General features: G+C 36.0%; 25 non-coding genes and 1 pseudogene across 25 annotated transcripts; all 26 read right to left on the bottom strand.

Annotated features, from left to right (window-relative positions):
- Positions 1-135: 135 nt before the first annotated feature.
- Positions 136-254, bottom strand: LOC134306586 (5S ribosomal RNA). Its single transcript, XR_010009326.1, has one exon. It is a non-coding gene; the product is annotated as a 5S ribosomal RNA (ribosomal RNA).
- A 300-nt stretch (positions 255-554) lies between these two features.
- On the bottom strand, positions 555-673 carry LOC134306632 (5S ribosomal RNA). Its single transcript, XR_010009352.1, has one exon. It is a non-coding gene; the product is annotated as a 5S ribosomal RNA (ribosomal RNA).
- Positions 674-977: 304 nt separating this feature from the next.
- LOC134306585 (5S ribosomal RNA) lies at positions 978-1,096 on the bottom strand. Its single transcript, XR_010009325.1, has one exon. It is a non-coding gene; the product is annotated as a 5S ribosomal RNA (ribosomal RNA).
- Positions 1,097-1,651: 555 nt separating this feature from the next.
- On the bottom strand, positions 1,652-1,770 carry LOC134306630 (5S ribosomal RNA). Its single transcript, XR_010009350.1, has one exon. It is a non-coding gene; the product is annotated as a 5S ribosomal RNA (ribosomal RNA).
- Positions 1,771-2,094: 324 nt separating this feature from the next.
- On the bottom strand, positions 2,095-2,213 carry LOC134306584 (5S ribosomal RNA). Its single transcript, XR_010009324.1, has one exon. It is a non-coding gene; the product is annotated as a 5S ribosomal RNA (ribosomal RNA).
- Positions 2,214-2,509: 296 nt separating this feature from the next.
- On the bottom strand, positions 2,510-2,628 carry LOC134306624 (5S ribosomal RNA). Its single transcript, XR_010009349.1, has one exon. It is a non-coding gene; the product is annotated as a 5S ribosomal RNA (ribosomal RNA).
- A 316-nt stretch (positions 2,629-2,944) lies between these two features.
- LOC134306583 (5S ribosomal RNA) lies at positions 2,945-3,063 on the bottom strand. Its single transcript, XR_010009323.1, has one exon. It is a non-coding gene; the product is annotated as a 5S ribosomal RNA (ribosomal RNA).
- Positions 3,064-3,786: 723 nt separating this feature from the next.
- On the bottom strand, positions 3,787-3,905 carry LOC134306612 (5S ribosomal RNA). Its single transcript, XR_010009348.1, has one exon. It is a non-coding gene; the product is annotated as a 5S ribosomal RNA (ribosomal RNA).
- Positions 3,906-4,213: 308 nt separating this feature from the next.
- Positions 4,214-4,332, bottom strand: LOC134306582 (5S ribosomal RNA). Its single transcript, XR_010009322.1, has one exon. It is a non-coding gene; the product is annotated as a 5S ribosomal RNA (ribosomal RNA).
- A 292-nt stretch (positions 4,333-4,624) lies between these two features.
- LOC134306601 (5S ribosomal RNA) lies at positions 4,625-4,743 on the bottom strand. Its single transcript, XR_010009340.1, has one exon. It is a non-coding gene; the product is annotated as a 5S ribosomal RNA (ribosomal RNA).
- Positions 4,744-5,043: 300 nt separating this feature from the next.
- On the bottom strand, positions 5,044-5,162 carry LOC134306620 (5S ribosomal RNA; annotated as a pseudogene).
- A 535-nt stretch (positions 5,163-5,697) lies between these two features.
- Positions 5,698-5,816, bottom strand: LOC134306589 (5S ribosomal RNA). Its single transcript, XR_010009329.1, has one exon. It is a non-coding gene; the product is annotated as a 5S ribosomal RNA (ribosomal RNA).
- A 475-nt stretch (positions 5,817-6,291) lies between these two features.
- LOC134306577 (5S ribosomal RNA) lies at positions 6,292-6,410 on the bottom strand. The gene has a single exon (XR_010009318.1). It is a non-coding gene; the product is annotated as a 5S ribosomal RNA (ribosomal RNA).
- Positions 6,411-6,726: 316 nt separating this feature from the next.
- Positions 6,727-6,845, bottom strand: LOC134306580 (5S ribosomal RNA). The gene has a single exon (XR_010009321.1). It is a non-coding gene; the product is annotated as a 5S ribosomal RNA (ribosomal RNA).
- A 296-nt stretch (positions 6,846-7,141) lies between these two features.
- On the bottom strand, positions 7,142-7,260 carry LOC134306565 (5S ribosomal RNA). Its single transcript, XR_010009306.1, has one exon. It is a non-coding gene; the product is annotated as a 5S ribosomal RNA (ribosomal RNA).
- A 312-nt stretch (positions 7,261-7,572) lies between these two features.
- On the bottom strand, positions 7,573-7,691 carry LOC134306554 (5S ribosomal RNA). Its single transcript, XR_010009295.1, has one exon. It is a non-coding gene; the product is annotated as a 5S ribosomal RNA (ribosomal RNA).
- Positions 7,692-8,003: 312 nt separating this feature from the next.
- On the bottom strand, positions 8,004-8,122 carry LOC134306543 (5S ribosomal RNA). Its single transcript, XR_010009284.1, has one exon. It is a non-coding gene; the product is annotated as a 5S ribosomal RNA (ribosomal RNA).
- A 312-nt stretch (positions 8,123-8,434) lies between these two features.
- Positions 8,435-8,553, bottom strand: LOC134306579 (5S ribosomal RNA). Its single transcript, XR_010009320.1, has one exon. It is a non-coding gene; the product is annotated as a 5S ribosomal RNA (ribosomal RNA).
- Positions 8,554-8,849: 296 nt separating this feature from the next.
- LOC134306532 (5S ribosomal RNA) lies at positions 8,850-8,968 on the bottom strand. Its single transcript, XR_010009273.1, has one exon. It is a non-coding gene; the product is annotated as a 5S ribosomal RNA (ribosomal RNA).
- Positions 8,969-9,275: 307 nt separating this feature from the next.
- Positions 9,276-9,394, bottom strand: LOC134306578 (5S ribosomal RNA). Its single transcript, XR_010009319.1, has one exon. It is a non-coding gene; the product is annotated as a 5S ribosomal RNA (ribosomal RNA).
- Positions 9,395-9,873: 479 nt separating this feature from the next.
- Positions 9,874-9,992, bottom strand: LOC134306664 (5S ribosomal RNA). Its single transcript, XR_010009384.1, has one exon. It is a non-coding gene; the product is annotated as a 5S ribosomal RNA (ribosomal RNA).
- A 431-nt stretch (positions 9,993-10,423) lies between these two features.
- On the bottom strand, positions 10,424-10,542 carry LOC134306653 (5S ribosomal RNA). Its single transcript, XR_010009373.1, has one exon. It is a non-coding gene; the product is annotated as a 5S ribosomal RNA (ribosomal RNA).
- A 308-nt stretch (positions 10,543-10,850) lies between these two features.
- Positions 10,851-10,969, bottom strand: LOC134306576 (5S ribosomal RNA). The gene has a single exon (XR_010009317.1). It is a non-coding gene; the product is annotated as a 5S ribosomal RNA (ribosomal RNA).
- A 288-nt stretch (positions 10,970-11,257) lies between these two features.
- Positions 11,258-11,376, bottom strand: LOC134306642 (5S ribosomal RNA). The gene has a single exon (XR_010009362.1). It is a non-coding gene; the product is annotated as a 5S ribosomal RNA (ribosomal RNA).
- A 316-nt stretch (positions 11,377-11,692) lies between these two features.
- LOC134306631 (5S ribosomal RNA) lies at positions 11,693-11,811 on the bottom strand. Its single transcript, XR_010009351.1, has one exon. It is a non-coding gene; the product is annotated as a 5S ribosomal RNA (ribosomal RNA).
- A 316-nt stretch (positions 11,812-12,127) lies between these two features.
- Positions 12,128-12,246, bottom strand: LOC134306526 (5S ribosomal RNA). Its single transcript, XR_010009267.1, has one exon. It is a non-coding gene; the product is annotated as a 5S ribosomal RNA (ribosomal RNA).
- Positions 12,247-17,528: the final 5,282 nt, after the last annotated feature.

Genomic DNA, 17,528 nt, shown 5'->3' with positions numbered 1-17,528 from the left:
ATAGATAGATAGATAGATAGATAGATAGATAGATAGATAGATAGATAGATAGATAGATAGATAGATAGATCCTTTATTATGCTAGCTAACTGCTAAATGACACTTCATGAATGGGGCTGAAACTCAAAAATAAAAAGCTTACAGCACTCAGTATTCCCAGGCAGTCTCCCATCTAGGTACTGACTGAGCCCAACCCTGCTTGGCTTCTGAGATCGGACGAGATCAGGCATTCCCAAGGTGGTTTGGCCGTAAGCGAAAGAAGCTGGATTTAAAGGCCTGTTATAGCTAGTCAGCCAGCTATCTGAGTGCTAGCCAGCTATCTGGGCTGGAATTACATTGGAAGGCCTTTCATAGATTAGATAGATAGATAGATAGATAGATAGATAGATAGATAGATAGATAGATAGATAGATAGATAGATAGATAGATAGATAGATAGATAGATAGATAGATAGATAGATAGATAGATAGATAGATAGATAGATAGATCCTTTATTATGCTAGCTAACTGCTAAATGACACTTCATGAATGGGGCTGAAACTCAAAAATAAAAAGCTTACAGCACTCAGTATTCCCAGGCAGTCTCCCATCTAGGTACTGACTGAGCCCAACCCTGCTTGGCTTCTGAGATCGGACGAGATCAGGCGTTCCCAAGGTGGTTTGGCCGTAAGCGAAAGAAGCTGGATTTAAAGGCCTGTTATAGCTAGTCAGCCAGCTATCTGAGTGCTAGCCAGCTATCTGGGCTGGAATTACATTGGAAGGCCTTTCATAGATTAGATAGATAGATAGATAGATAGATAGATAGATAGATAGATAGATAGATAGATAGATAGATAGATAGATAGATAGATAGATAGATAGATAGATAGATAGATAGATAGATAGATAGATAGATAGATAGATAGATAGATCCTTTATTATGCTAGCTAACTGCTAAATGACACTTCATGAATGGGGCTGAAACTCAAAAATAAAAAGCTTACAGCACTCAGTATTCCCAGGCAGTCTCCCATCTAGGTACTGACTGAGCCCAACCCTGCTTGGCTTCTGAGATCGGACGAGATCAGGCATTCCCAAGGTGGTTTGGCCGTAAGCGAAAGAAGCTGGATTTAAAGGCCTGTTATAGCTAGTCAGCCAGCTATCTGAGTGCTAGCCAGCTATCTGGGCTGGAATTACATTGGAAGGCCTTTCATAGATAGATAGATAGATAGATAGATAGATAGATAGATAGATAGATAGATAGATAGATAGATAGATAGATAGATAGATAGATAGATAGATAGATAGATAGATAGATAGATAGATAGATAGATAGATAGATAGATAGATAGATAGATAGATAGATAGATAGATAGATAGATAGATAGATAGATAGATAGATAGATAGATAGATAGATAGATAGATAGATAGATAGATAGATAGATAGATAGATAGATAGATAGATAGATAGATAGATAGATAGATAGATAGATAGATAGATAGATAGATAGATAGATAGATAGATAGATAGATAGATAGATAGATAGATAGATAGATAGATAGATAGATAGATAGATAGATAGATAGATAGATAGATAGATAGATCCTTTATTATGCTAGCTAACTGCTAAATGACACTTCATGAATGGGGCTGAAACTCAAAAATAAAAAGCTTACAGCACTCAGTATTCCCAGGCAGTCTCCCATCTAGGTACTGACTGAGCCCAACCCTGCTTGGCTTCTGAGATCGGACGAGATCAGGCGTTCCCAAGGTGGTTTGGCCGTAAGCGAAAGAAGCTGGATTTAAAGGCCTGTTATAGCTAGTCAGCCAGCTATCTGAGTGCTAGCCAGCTATCTGGGCTGGAATTACATTGGAAGGCCTTTCATAGATTAGATAGATAGATAGATAGATAGATAGATAGATAGATAGATAGATAGATAGATAGATAGATAGATAGATAGATAGATAGATAGATAGATAGATAGATAGATAGATAGATAGATAGATAGATAGATAGATAGATAGATAGATAGATAGATAGATAGATCCTTTATTATGCTAGCTAACTGCTAAATGACACTTCATGAATGGGGCTGAAACTCAAAAATAAAAAGCTTACAGCACTCAGTATTCCCAGGCAGTCTCCCATCTAGGTACTGACTGAGCCCAACCCTGCTTGGCTTCTGAGATCGGACGAGATCAGGCATTCCCAAGGTGGTTTGGCCGTAAGCGAAAGAAGCTGGATTTAAAGGCCTGTTATAGCTAGTCAGCCAGCTATCTGAGTGCTAGCCAGCTATCTGGGCTGGAATTACATTGGAAGGCCTTTCATAGATTAGATAGATAGATAGATAGATAGATAGATAGATAGATAGATAGATAGATAGATAGATAGATAGATAGATAGATAGATAGATAGATAGATAGATAGATAGATAGATAGATAGATAGATAGATAGATAGATCCTTTATTATGCTAGCTAACTGCTAAATGACACTTCATGAATGGGGCTGAAACTCAAAAATAAAAAGCTTACAGCACTCAGTATTCCCAGGCAGTCTCCCATCTAGGTACTGACTGAGCCCAACCCTGCTTGGCTTCTGAGATCGGACGAGATCAGGCGTTCCCAAGGTGGTTTGGCCGTAAGCGAAAGAAGCTGGATTTAAAGGCCTGTTATAGCTAGTCAGCCAGCTATCTGAGTGCTAGCCAGCTATCTGGGCTGGAATTACATTGGAAGGCCTTTCATAGATTAGATAGATAGATAGATAGATAGATAGATAGATAGATAGATAGATAGATAGATAGATAGATAGATAGATAGATAGATAGATAGATAGATAGATAGATAGATAGATAGATAGATAGATAGATAGATAGATAGATAGATAGATAGATAGATCCTTTATTATGCTAGCTAACTGCTAAATGACACTTCATGAATGGGGCTGAAACTCAAAAATAAAAAGCTTACAGCACTCAGTATTCCCAGGCAGTCTCCCATCTAGGTACTGACTGAGCCCAACCCTGCTTGGCTTCTGAGATCGGACGAGATCAGGCATTCCCAAGGTGGTTTGGCCGTAAGCGAAAGAAGCTGGATTTAAAGGCCTGTTATAGCTAGTCAGCCAGCTATCTGAGTGCTAGCCAGCTATCTGGGCTGGAATTACATTGGAAGGCCTTTCATAGATAGATAGATAGATAGATAGATAGATAGATAGATAGATAGATAGATAGATAGATAGATAGATAGATAGATAGATAGATAGATAGATAGATAGATAGATAGATAGATAGATAGATAGATAGATAGATAGATAGATAGATAGATAGATAGATAGATAGATAGATAGATAGATAGATAGATAGATAGATAGATAGATAGATAGATAGATAGATAGATAGATAGATAGATAGATAGATAGATAGATAGATAGATAGATAGATAGATAGATAGATAGATAGATAGATAGATAGATAGATAGATAGATAGATAGATAGATAGATAGATAGATAGATAGATAGATAGATAGATAGATAGATAGATAGATAGATAGATAGATAGATAGATAGATAGATAGATAGATAGATAGATAGATAGATAGATAGATAGATAGATAGATAGATAGATAGATAGATAGATAGATAGATAGATAGATAGATAGATAGATAGATAGATAGATAGATAGATAGATAGATAGATAGATAGATAGATAGATAGATAGATAGATAGATAGATAGATAGATCCTTTATTATGCTAGCTAACTGCTAAATGACACTTCATGAATGGGGCTGAAACTCAAAAATAAAAAGCTTACAGCACTCAGTATTCCCAGGCAGTCTCCCATCTAGGTACTGACTGAGCCCAACCCTGCTTGGCTTCTGAGATCGGACGAGATCAGGCGTTCCCAAGGTGGTTTGGCCGTAAGCGAAAGAAGCTGGATTTAAAGGCCTGTTATAGCTAGTCAGCCAGCTATCTGAGTGCTAGCCAGCTATCTGGGCTGGAATTACATTGGAAGGCCTTTCATAGATTAGATAGATAGATAGATAGATAGATAGATAGATAGATAGATAGATAGATAGATAGATAGATAGATAGATAGATAGATAGATAGATAGATAGATAGATAGATAGATAGATAGATAGATAGATAGATAGATAGATAGATAGATCCTTTATTATGCTAGCTAACTGCTAAATGACACTTCATGAATGGGGCTGAAACTCAAAAATAAAAAGCTTACAGCACTCAGTATTCCCAGGCAGTCTCCCATCTAGGTACTGACTGAGCCCAACCCTGCTTGGCTTCTGAGATCGGACGAGATCAGGCATTCCCAAGGTGGTTTGGCCGTAAGCGAAAGAAGCTGGATTTAAAGGCCTGTTATAGCTAGTCAGCCAGCTATCTGAGTGCTAGCCAGCTATCTGGGCTGGAATTACATTGGAAGGCCTTTCATAGATTAGATAGATAGATAGATAGATAGATAGATAGATAGATAGATAGATAGATAGATAGATAGATAGATAGATAGATAGATAGATAGATAGATAGATAGATAGATAGATAGATAGATAGATAGATAGATCCTTTATTATGCTAGCTAACTGCTAAATGACACTTCATGAATGGGGCTGAAACTCAAAAATAAAAAGCTTACAGCACTCAGTATTCCCAGGCAGTCTCCCATCTAGGTACTGACTGAGCCCAACCCTGCTTGGCTTCTGAGATCGGACGAGATCAGGCGTTCCCAAGGTGGTTTGGCCGTAAGCGAAAGAAGCTGGATTTAAAGGCCTGTTATAGCTAGTCAGCCAGCTATCTGAGTGCTAGCCAGCTATCTGGGCTGGAATTACATTGGAAGGCCTTTCATAGATTAGATAGATAGATAGATAGATAGATAGATAGATAGATAGATAGATAGATAGATAGATAGATAGATAGATAGATAGATAGATAGATAGATAGATAGATAGATAGATAGATAGATAGATAGATAGATAGATAGATCCTTTATTATGCTAGCTAACTGCTAAATGACACTTCATGAATGGGGCTGAAACTCAAAAATAAAAAGCTTACAGCACTCAGTATTCCCAGGCAGTCTCTCATCTAGGTACTGACTGAGCCCAACCCTGCTTGGCTTCTGAGATCGGACGAGATCAGGCATTCCCAAGGTGGTTTGGCCGTAAGCGAAAGAAGCTGGATTTAAAGGCCTGTTATAGCTAGTCAGCCAGCTATCTGAGTGCTAGCCAGCTATCTGGGCTGGAATTACATTGGAAGGCCTTTCATAGATAGATAGATAGATAGATAGATAGATAGATAGATAGATAGATAGATAGATAGATAGATAGATAGATAGATAGATAGATAGATAGATAGATAGATAGATAGATAGATAGATAGATAGATAGATAGATAGATAGATAGATAGATAGATAGATAGATAGATAGATAGATAGATAGATAGATAGATAGATAGATAGATAGATAGATAGATAGATAGATAGATAGATAGATAGATAGATAGATAGATAGATAGATAGATAGATAGATAGATAGATAGATAGATAGATAGATAGATAGATAGATAGATAGATAGATAGATAGATAGATAGATAGATAGATAGATAGATAGATAGATAGATAGATAGATAGATAGATCCTTTATTATGCTAGCTAACTGCTAAATGACACTTCATGAATGGGGCTGAAACTCAAAAATAAAAAGCTTACAGCACTCAGTATTCCCAGGCAGTCTCCCATCTAGGTACTGACTGAGCCCAACCCTGCTTGGCTTCTGAGATCGGACGAGATCAGGCGTTCCCAAGGTGGTTTGGCCGTAAGCGAAAGAAGCTGGATTTAAAGGCCTGTTATAGCTAGTCAGCCAGCTATCTGAGTGCTAGCCAGCTATCTGGGCTGGAATTACATTGGAAGGCCTTTCATAGATAGATAGATAGATAGATAGATAGATAGATAGATAGATAGATAGATAGATAGATAGATAGATAGATAGATAGATAGATAGATAGATAGATAGATAGATAGATAGATAGATAGATAGATAGATAGATAGATAGATAGATAGATAGATAGATAGATAGATAGATAGATAGATAGATAGATAGATAGATAGATAGATAGATAGATAGATAGATAGATAGATAGATAGATAGATAGATAGATAGATAGATAGATAGATAGATAGATAGATAGATAGATAGATAGATAGATAGATAGATAGATAGATAGATAGATCCTTTATTATGCTAGCTAACTGCTAAATGACACTTCATGAATGGGGCTGAAACTCAAAAATAAAAAGCTTACAGCACTCAGTATTCCCAGGCAGTCTCCCATCTAGGTACTGACTGAGCCCAACCCTGCTTGGCTTCTGAGATCGGACGAGATCAGGCGTTCCCAAGGTGGTTTGGCCGTAAGCGAAAGAAGCTGGATTTAAAGGCCTGTTATAGCTAGTCAGCCAGCTATCTGAGTGCTAGCCAGCTATCTGGGCTGGAATTACATTGGAAGGCCTTTCATAGATTAGATAGATAGATAGATAGATAGATAGATAGATAGATAGATAGATAGATAGATAGATAGATAGATAGATAGATAGATAGATAGATAGATAGATAGATAGATAGATAGATAGATAGATAGATAGATAGATAGATAGATAGATAGATAGATCCTTTATTATGCTAGCTAACTGCTAAATGACACTTCATGAATGGGGCTGAAACTCAAAAATAAAAAGCTTACAGCACTCAGTATTCCCAGGCAGTCTCCCATCTAGGTACTGACTGAGCCCAACCCTGCTTGGCTTCTGAGATCGGACGAGATCAGGCATTCCCAAGGTGGTTTGGCCGTAAGCGAAAGAAGCTGGATTTAAAGGCCTGTTATAGCTAGTCAGCCAGCTATCTGAGTGCTAGCCAGCTATCTGGGCTGGAATTACATTGGAAGGCCTTTCATAGATTAGATAGATAGATAGATAGATAGATAGATAGATAGATAGATAGATAGATAGATAGATAGATAGATAGATAGATAGATAGATAGATAGATAGATAGATAGATAGATAGATAGATAGATAGATAGATAGATCCTTTATTATGCTAGCTAACTGCTAAATGACACTTCATGAATGGGGCTGAAACTCAAAAATAAAAAGCTTACAGCACTCAGTATTCCCAGGCAGTCTCCCATCTAGGTACTGACTGAGCCCAACCCTGCTTGGCTTCTGAGATCGGACGAGATCAGGCGTTCCCAAGGTGGTTTGGCCGTAAGCGAAAGAAGCTGGATTTAAAGGCCTGTTATAGCTAGTCAGCCAGCTATCTGAGTGCTAGCCAGCTATCTGGGCTGGAATTACATTGGAAGGCCTTTCATAGATTAGATAGATAGATAGATAGATAGATAGATAGATAGATAGATAGATAGATAGATAGATAGATAGATAGATAGATAGATAGATAGATAGATAGATAGATAGATAGATAGATAGATAGATAGATAGATAGATAGATAGATAGATAGATCCTTTATTATGCTAGCTAACTGCTAAATGACACTTCATGAATGGGGCTGAAACTCAAAAATAAAAAGCTTACAGCACTCAGTATTCCCAGGCAGTCTCCCATCTAGGTACTGACTGAGCCCAACCCTGCTTGGCTTCTGAGATCGGACGAGATCAGGCGTTCCCAAGGTGGTTTGGCCGTAAGCGAAAGAAGCTGGATTTAAAGGCCTGTTATAGCTAGTCAGCCAGCTATCTGAGTGCTAGCCAGCTATCTGGGCTGGAATTACATTGGAAGGCCTTTCATAGATTAGATAGATAGATAGATAGATAGATAGATAGATAGATAGATAGATAGATAGATAGATAGATAGATAGATAGATAGATAGATAGATAGATAGATAGATAGATAGATAGATAGATAGATAGATAGATAGATAGATAGATAGATAGATCCTTTATTATGCTAGCTAACTGCTAAATGACACTTCATGAATGGGGCTGAAACTCAAAAATAAAAAGCTTACAGCACTCAGTATTCCCAGGCAGTCTCCCATCTAGGTACTGACTGAGCCCAACCCTGCTTGGCTTCTGAGATCGGACGAGATCAGGCGTTCCCAAGGTGGTTTGGCCGTAAGCGAAAGAAGCTGGATTTAAAGGCCTGTTATAGCTAGTCAGCCAGCTATCTGAGTGCTAGCCAGCTATCTGGGCTGGAATTACATTGGAAGGCCTTTCATAGATTAGATAGATAGATAGATAGATAGATAGATAGATAGATAGATAGATAGATAGATAGATAGATAGATAGATAGATAGATAGATAGATAGATAGATAGATAGATAGATAGATAGATAGATAGATAGATAGATAGATAGATAGATAGATCCTTTATTATGCTAGCTAACTGCTAAATGACACTTCATGAATGGGGCTGAAACTCAAAAATAAAAAGCTTACAGCACTCAGTATTCCCAGGCAGTCTCCCATCTAGGTACTGACTGAGCCCAACCCTGCTTGGCTTCTGAGATCGGACGAGATCAGGCATTCCCAAGGTGGTTTGGCCGTAAGCGAAAGAAGCTGGATTTAAAGGCCTGTTATAGCTAGTCAGCCAGCTATCTGAGTGCTAGCCAGCTATCTGGGCTGGAATTACATTGGAAGGCCTTTCATAGATTAGATAGATAGATAGATAGATAGATAGATAGATAGATAGATAGATAGATAGATAGATAGATAGATAGATAGATAGATAGATAGATAGATAGATAGATAGATAGATAGATAGATAGATAGATAGATAGATCCTTTATTATGCTAGCTAACTGCTAAATGACACTTCATGAATGGGGCTGAAACCCAAAAATAAAAAGCTTACAGCACTCAGTATTCCCAGGCAGTCTCCCATCTAGGTACTGACTGAGCCCAACCCTGCTTGGCTTCTGAGATCGGACGAGATCAGGCGTTCCCAAGGTGGTTTGGCCGTAAGCGAAAGAAGCTGGATTTAAAGGCCTGTTATAGCTAGTCAGCCAGCTATCTGAGTGCTAGCCAGCTATCTGGGCTGGAATTACATTGGAAGGCCTTTCATAGATGGATAGATAGATAGATAGATAGATAGATAGATAGATAGATAGATAGATAGATAGATAGATAGATAGATAGATAGATAGATAGATAGATAGATAGATAGATAGATAGATAGATAGATAGATAGATAGATAGATAGATAGATCCTTTATTATGCTAGCTAACTGCTAAATGACACTTCATGAATGGGGCTGAAACCCAAAAATAAAAAGCTTACAGCACTCAGTATTCCCAGGCAGTCTCCCATCTAGGTACTGACTGAGCCCAACCCTGCTTGGCTTCTGAGATCGGACGAGATCAGGCATTCCCAAGGTGGTTTGGCCGTAAGCGAAAGAAGCTGGATTTAAAGGCCTGTTATAGCTAGTCAGCCAGCTATCTGAGTGCTAGCCAGCTATCTGGGCTGGAATTACATTGGAAGGCCTTTCATAGATAGATAGATAGATAGATAGATAGATAGATAGATAGATAGATAGATAGATAGATAGATAGATAGATAGATAGATAGATAGATAGATAGATAGATAGATAGATAGATAGATAGATAGATAGATAGATAGATAGATAGATAGATAGATAGATAGATAGATAGATAGATAGATAGATAGATAGATAGATAGATAGATAGATAGATAGATAGATAGATAGATAGATAGATAGATAGATAGATAGATAGATAGATAGATAGATAGATAGATAGATAGATAGATAGATAGATAGATAGATAGATAGATAGATAGATAGATCCTTTATTATGCTAGCTAACTGCTAAATGACACTTCATGAATGGGGCTGAAACTCAAAAATAAAAAGCTTACAGCACTCAGTATTCCCAGGCAGTCTCCCATCTAGGTACTGACTGAGCCCAACCCTGCTTGGCTTCTGAGATCGGACGAGATCAGGCGTTCCCAAGGTGGTTTGGCCGTAAGCGAAAGAAGCTGGATTTAAAGGCCTGTTATAGCTAGTCAGCCAGCTATCTGAGTGCTAGCCAGCTATCTGGGCTGGAATTACATTGGAAGGCCTTTCATAGATAGATAGATAGATAGATAGATAGATAGATAGATAGATAGATAGATAGATAGATAGATAGATAGATAGATAGATAGATAGATAGATAGATAGATAGATAGATAGATAGATAGATAGATAGATAGATAGATAGATAGATAGATAGATAGATAGATAGATAGATAGATAGATAGATAGATAGATAGATAGATAGATAGATAGATAGATAGATAGATAGATAGATAGATAGATAGATAGATAGATAGATAGATAGATAGATAGATAGATCCTTTATTATGCTAGCTAACTGCTAAATGACACTTCATGAATGGGGCTGAAACTCAAAAATAAAAAGCTTACAGCACTCAGTATTCCCAGGCAGTCTCCCATCTAGGTACTGACTGAGCCCAACCCTGCTTGGCTTCTGAGATCGGACGAGATCAGGCGTTCCCAAGGTGGTTTGGCCGTAAGCGAAAGAAGCTGGATTTAAAGGCCTGTTATAGCTAGTCAGCCAGCTATCTGAGTGCTAGCCAGCTATCTGGGCTGGAATTACATTGGAAGGCCTTTCATAGATTAGATAGATAGATAGATAGATAGATAGATAGATAGATAGATAGATAGATAGATAGATAGATAGATAGATAGATAGATAGATAGATAGATAGATAGATAGATAGATAGATAGATAGATAGATAGATAGATAGATAGATAGATCCTTTATTATGCTAGCTAACTGCTAAATGACACTTCATGAATGGGGCTGAAACTCAAAAATAAAAAGCTTACAGCACTCAGTATTCCCAGGCAGTCTCCCATCTAGGTACTGACTGAGCCCAACCCTGCTTGGCTTCTGAGATCGGACGAGATCAGGCATTCCCAAGGTGGTTTGGCCGTAAGCGAAAGAAGCTGGATTTAAAGGCCTGTTATAGCTAGTCAGCCAGCTATCTGAGTGCTAGCCAGCTATCTGGGCTGGAATTACATTGGAAGGCCTTTCATAGATTAGATAGATAGATAGATAGATAGATAGATAGATAGATAGATAGATAGATAGATAGATAGATAGATAGATAGATAGATAGATAGATAGATAGATAGATAGATAGATAGATAGATAGATAGATCCTTTATTATGCTAGCTAACTGCTAAATGACACTTCATGAATGGGGCTGAAACTCAAAAATAAAAAGCTTACAGCACTCAGTATTCCCAGGCAGTCTCCCATCTAGGTACTGACTGAGCCCAACCCTGCTTGGCTTCTGAGATCGGACGAGATCAGGCGTTCCCAAGGTGGTTTGGCCGTAAGCGAAAGAAGCTGGATTTAAAGGCCTGTTATAGCTAGTCAGCCAGCTATCTGAGTGCTAGCCAGCTATCTGGGCTGGAATTACATTGGAAGGCCTTTCATAGATTAGATAGATAGATAGATAGATAGATAGATAGATAGATAGATAGATAGATAGATAGATAGATAGATAGATAGATAGATAGATAGATAGATAGATAGATAGATAGATAGATAGATAGATAGATAGATAGATAGATAGATAGATAGATAGATCCTTTATTATGCTAGCTAACTGCTAAATGACACTTCATGAATGGGGCTGAAACTCAAAAATAAAAAGCTTACAGCACTCAGTATTCCCAGGCAGTCTCCCATCTAGGTACTGACTGAGCCCAACCCTGCTTGGCTTCTGAGATCGGACGAGATCAGGCGTTCCCAAGGTGGTTTGGCCGTAAGCGAAAGAAGCTGGATTTAAAGGCCTGTTATAGCTAGTCAGCCAGCTATCTGAGTGCTAGCCAGCTATCTGGGCTGGAATTACATTGGAAGGCCTTTCATAGATTAGATAGATAGATAGATAGATAGATAGATAGATAGATAGATAGATAGATAGATAGATAGATAGATAGATAGATAGATAGATAGATAGATAGATAGATAGATAGATAGATAGATAGATAGATAGATAGATAGATAGATAGATAGATAGATCCTTTATTATGCTAGCTAACTGCTAAATGACACTTCATGAATGGGGCTGAAACTCAAAAATAAAAAGCTTACAGCACTCAGTATTCCCAGGCAGTCTCCCATCTAGGTACTGACTGAGCCCAACCCTGCTTGGCTTCTGAGATCGGACGAGATCAGGCGTTCCCAAGGTGGTTTGGCCGTAAGCGAAAGAAGCTGGATTTAAAGGCCTGTTATAGCTAGTCAGCCAGCTATCTGAGTGCTAGCCAGCTATCTGGGCTGGAATTACATTGGAAGGCCTTTCATAGATTAGATAGATAGATAGATAGATAGATAGATAGATAGATAGATAGATAGATAGATAGATAGATAGATAGATAGATAGATAGATAGATAGATAGATAGATAGATAGATAGATAGATAGATAGATAGATAGATAGATAGATCCTTTATTATGCTAGCTAACTGCTAAATGACACTTCATGAATGGGGCTGAAACTCAAAAATAAAAAGCTTACAGCACTCAGTATTCCCAGGCAGTCTCCCATCTAGGTACTGACTGAGCCCAACCCTGCTTGGCTTCTGAGATCGGACGAGATCAGGCATTCCCAATTTCTCTTTTTTATTAACTTTTTTTACAAAATATCATTGTTTACAGACAGTTTTTAAAACAAAACACGTTACATAATATACATTTTTAAAAATTTCAGGTACATTTTTATTAAAGTGATCTAAAACACATTTTTAAAAACATGCACATTTCGATAGCTTGATTCTCAGTCCGTTCCAGGTTGGTTCCATAAAAGAGCTTTGTGTTACAAAGAGGTTTTCAAAAGTTTCTATTTCGTTTATCCTTTTAAAATGTTCAAAAAATAAATTAAAAAAATATTCAAATTTTTTTTCAAAAAGTACACACAATTTTATGTGGATGTTATTATATTTTTCTATGTTTCTTCTCGTGTATATTGTGTATTTTGCTATTATTAAAATTGTATTTAAAATTGTTGTATTTTTGCATTTTTGATGGTATCCGAATAAAAAGCTCATTTCCCACTGCCTATTGTCTATTTTTTCTTCTGTCAATTCGCTTATCATTCCCTTTAGTTTATCCATAAAACATTTTATTTCTTTACATTCTAAAAACATGTGTCTAAAATCTTCTGTTTTATTCTCTTTGCATAGTGTACAGTTTGGGTTGTCTTCCAATCCGATTTTGTGTAATTTTTCTCTGTCATATATACAATTGTGTTTAAGATAAAAGTTAAAATTTTCTAGTATTAAAAGTTTGGGACCTTTATATGTTTTCCATATCTCGTTTTCCTCTAGTTCTGGGTATATTTTTCTCCAATGCGCATTTGCTTTGGGTTTTACCCACGCTTTATTGACAAATATGTCATTAAACGTTCTCAAGGAGCAGCTGTTTAGATCGTTTTTTTGATTGCCTACTTTTACTTCGATTTTCATCCTTTCATTTCCTTCTTTGTTTTCTATTCTTTGTAACCATTCTTTGGGTATTGCTTGTTTTAGCGTTTCATATTGTTTTTCGATGATATCTGTGTTTATTGTTTTATCTTTTCCTTCCAAGAAGTCAATTATTGCCTGTGTTGGGAGAAATCCTGGTCTATATTCGTACAAGACGTCTTTAATTTGTTTTATTTCTGCTTCGTACCAATGTTTAAAATACGGTGTCTTTTCTTTAAAACAGATCTGCTTGTTTAAAAAAATGGGTTGCTCTAAAAGATTTTTTCTCCCTTTTATTTTGTATATTATATTCTCCATAAAATCCCCCCACGCTCTAAAAACCTCTTTGTAAAACTCTGGAACGTTTTGAAACATGTTTTCTTTCAATTCCATGCATAAAATATTCTCATTCATTTCCCCTCCAGCACATTTATTTATATAAAAATTAAAAACCCATTTCCATATTTGTTCTTCTTCGTTCAAAAATTTTTTAATTATTTTAACTCTTAGGCTCTGTTTTCTAATAAATAAATCTAAAAGTCCCAACCCTCCTCCTTCTTTTTTCCCAATTATAGTGTCGTAAGCTATTTTAGCCGGTTTTCCGTCCCATAAAAAATTTAAAACTGAGCTTTTAACTCTTTTTAAAACCCACATCGGGATGTTGACGACCCCCGCCGCATACCACATTTTGGATAAAAATAGTGCATTTAAAACTAAAACTTTACCTTTTATATACAAGTTCCTTCTTTTCCACATGTTTAGTTTTCTTTGCATTTTATCTAAAGTTTCTTCCCATATAATATCCGTTATTTTATTTTCATCTTCTCCTATGTTTATTCCTAGAATTTTTATTTTTTCCTTCACCTCTGTAAAAGCTATATTTACTGGTAGTATTTCTGCATCGCTTATCCTCATGTATTGCGTTTTTTCTTTGTTCACAAAAGCTCCCGATCCTTTACAATATTGATTTAACACATGTATCGCCCTGTTTACGCTTTCTGTGTCTTTCAGTATGAGGGTGGTGTCGTCAGCATATTGAAATATTTTTTCCTGATTTTTGTTATTTTCTATATTTATTCCTCTTATTCCACTACTTGCTTTTATTGCTAGACCTAACGGTTCAGCGACCAGTGAGTATAATAATGCTGAGAGTGGACATCCTTGCCGTATGGATCTTGATAACTGAATAAAATCCGTTAGGTACCCGTTCACTTTTATACAGCTATATGAATTCATGTAAAGACATTTTAACCATTTTGTAAAATCATTCCCAAACCCAAACCGTTTTAATGTTTCAAATAAATAATTGTGGTTTACTCTATCAAATGCTTTCTCAAAGTCTATGCTTATTAGATACCCTTTGGTTTTTTGTGTTTTCATATACCATATTGTGTCCCTTATGTTACTAATTGTATCTGAAATGTCTCTATTTAATACGCCATATGCTTGATTGGTTTCTATTATACTAGGCAGTACCGTTTTTAGTCTATTTGCTAGTATCTTTGCTAGTATTTTATAATCTGTATTTAGCATGCTTATTGGCCTATAATTTTTTAAGTCCGTCTTGTCTCCTTTCTTCTTATATATTAATTTAATCAAACCTTTTTTCATCTGTTGCGAGACTTCTCCTATTTTGTGTATTTCATTGAATAATTTAGATAAAATTGGCACTAAAATGTCTTTAAAAGTTTTATAAAATTCTATTGTTAACCCATCTAGACCTGGACTTTTTTTATTTTCCATTCTGTTCATCGCTTCTTCTATCTCTTTTTCCTCAATTTTTTGATCACACATCTTTTTGTCTTCTTCCTGTATTTTTGTTTTGATTTGTGTTAATAAAAATTCTTTTCCTTTTTCATCTATCTCTGTTTTTTTGAATAGGTGTGTATAAAATCTATGTATTTCTTTTAAAATTCCCTCTGTTGTTTTGATCTCTTCTCCATTTTCTGTTTTTAATGCTTTTATTTCGTCTGTTTTTTGCCGTGCTTTCTCTAGCTCAAAAAAATATTTTGTGCATCTCTCCCCTTTTAACATATATTCTGCTTTACTTCTAATCATTGCCCCTTTGTATCTTTCCTCTTCTAATTTTTTTATTTTTTCTTCTAGTTTTAAGATTTCTTTTATGTCTCCTCTTCCGCTTTCTACTTTTTTAAGTTCTTTTTCTAACTTTTCTTTTTTCCAGTTTTCTAGTTGTCTTTTGATTCGTTTGATTTTAGTTCCGTATTTTATTGTATATTTTTTAATATCATATTTTATGTTATCCCACCATACTAGAATTTCTTTATCATATAAAACATCTGTTTTGCTATTTTCGATTATGTTTTTTATTTCTGTTTTAAAAATCTCATCTTTTAGATGATCTGCATTAAAAATCCATACTCCCGGTCCTCTTATCATTTCATTAAAATCTATTTTTATGTTTATAAAATTGTGATCACTAAAATTATATTTTCCATATTCCACTTTTTCTATATATTGCTTCATATTGTTGGGAACTAACACAAAATCTATTCTGCTTTGTTTTCGTTTATCTAGGTACCATTCTTCTCTGGAGTATATTCTTTCTTCTTTATTCTTTTGTCTCCATATGTCTTCTAGACTATGTTTTATCATTAACGCTCTTAACTGTTCTCTTCCTGTATCCGATCTAAACACCATTTGCTCATTTATGTCCAGTTTATTTAAAACCGTATTAAAATCCCCTATTAATATCGTTTCTTTCCATTTTTCCATTAGTAAACTAAGTTTTTTAAAAAAGCTTTCTTTTTCATTAACATTGTTTGGTGCGTGTATTGTACATATGTTGATTTGTCTATCTTTATATTCTGCCGTTATGGCTAAAACTCGTCCCTTTTCATCTGCGTATATTGTCTTGACATTTTCTAAAATATCTTTTTTAATTAAAATAGCTACCCCTCCTCTTTTATTGTCTTGACTATTATGTATAAAAATACCGTTCCATTCTTTACTTAAACTGTTTGCTGTTTTATTGTCCCAGAATGTTTCTTGTATACATAATATATCTGTTTTTTCTGTTATATGTAAAAGTCTTTTAAAATTTGTATAATCTGAGAGACCCCTTGTGTTTATCGATGTTATAAAAAGGGTACTCATTAAAAACGGAAAGAATAAAAAAGATAAAATTATTTTGTTCATTGTATTATTCTAATAGTTCTTCAGTTAAAATATCGAACATACCGGTTCTTTCTAACCATTTGTCTTTTGAAGTCTCTCTTCTTTTTCTTTGTTTTTCCAGCGCACCGGCAAGATTTGGTTGAAATTTTACTTTCCTTTTAGTCCCTTCGGCTCCTTTGTTCTGTTGCTTTTTACTTCTCTCCTTTTCTGTATCTTTGTTTTCAGTCTCATTTGTATTGTCCATGTCCATTCTTTCTTCTTCCACCTCTCTTTCCGCGCAGTTGTCTGTCATAGGATCTGTTTGTTGTTCTGTGTCCATTTCTTGTATTTTTTGAGCACTGGTGTACTCATCTTTTCCTTTGTTGTCCTCCTGATTATGTAGTTTCTCCTCTTCTTCTTGCGTTGTCAATCTTTCGTTATTGCTCTCCTCTTCTGTTTTTCTGTGCTGAATGTTGTGTTCTTTTCCTTCCCCGTTCTCTTGTTCTTTTTCTTTCTCTATTTCTTCTTCATCCGTACATGTACAGCTTATTAGGGCATGGTTACAGTCTGGACATTTAATTGCTTTACAGTATTTAGCAAAATGCCCTTGCTCCATACATTCCCGACACACTAGATTTGGACAGTCTTTTATTAGGTGTCCTGTTCCTGCACACAATCTGCATAGTCTTATCTGTCCATCATGTATCACTCTGAAATATTGTAATCCCTCCGCCGTTTCAATTTTTGTGCTGTATGGTAGTGATGTTATTTCTTTGGGGAATTTAACTTTTAAAAACCGAGTCCCATCCGCTATTGTTGTTCCCGGATAAAATCTTCTCCTTATTGGTAGACTTGGTGTTACTCCCCATGCTAAAAGTTTATCTAAAATAATCTTGTCTTCCAAGTATGCCGGT

The sequence above is a fragment of the Trichomycterus rosablanca genome, unplaced genomic scaffold, assembly GCF_030014385.1.
Source record: "Trichomycterus rosablanca isolate fTriRos1 unplaced genomic scaffold, fTriRos1.hap1 scaffold_204, whole genome shotgun sequence".
Lineage (NCBI taxonomy): Eukaryota > Metazoa > Chordata > Actinopteri > Siluriformes > Trichomycteridae > Trichomycterus > Trichomycterus rosablanca.
This window is presented reverse-complemented; position numbering and strand designations above follow the sequence as displayed.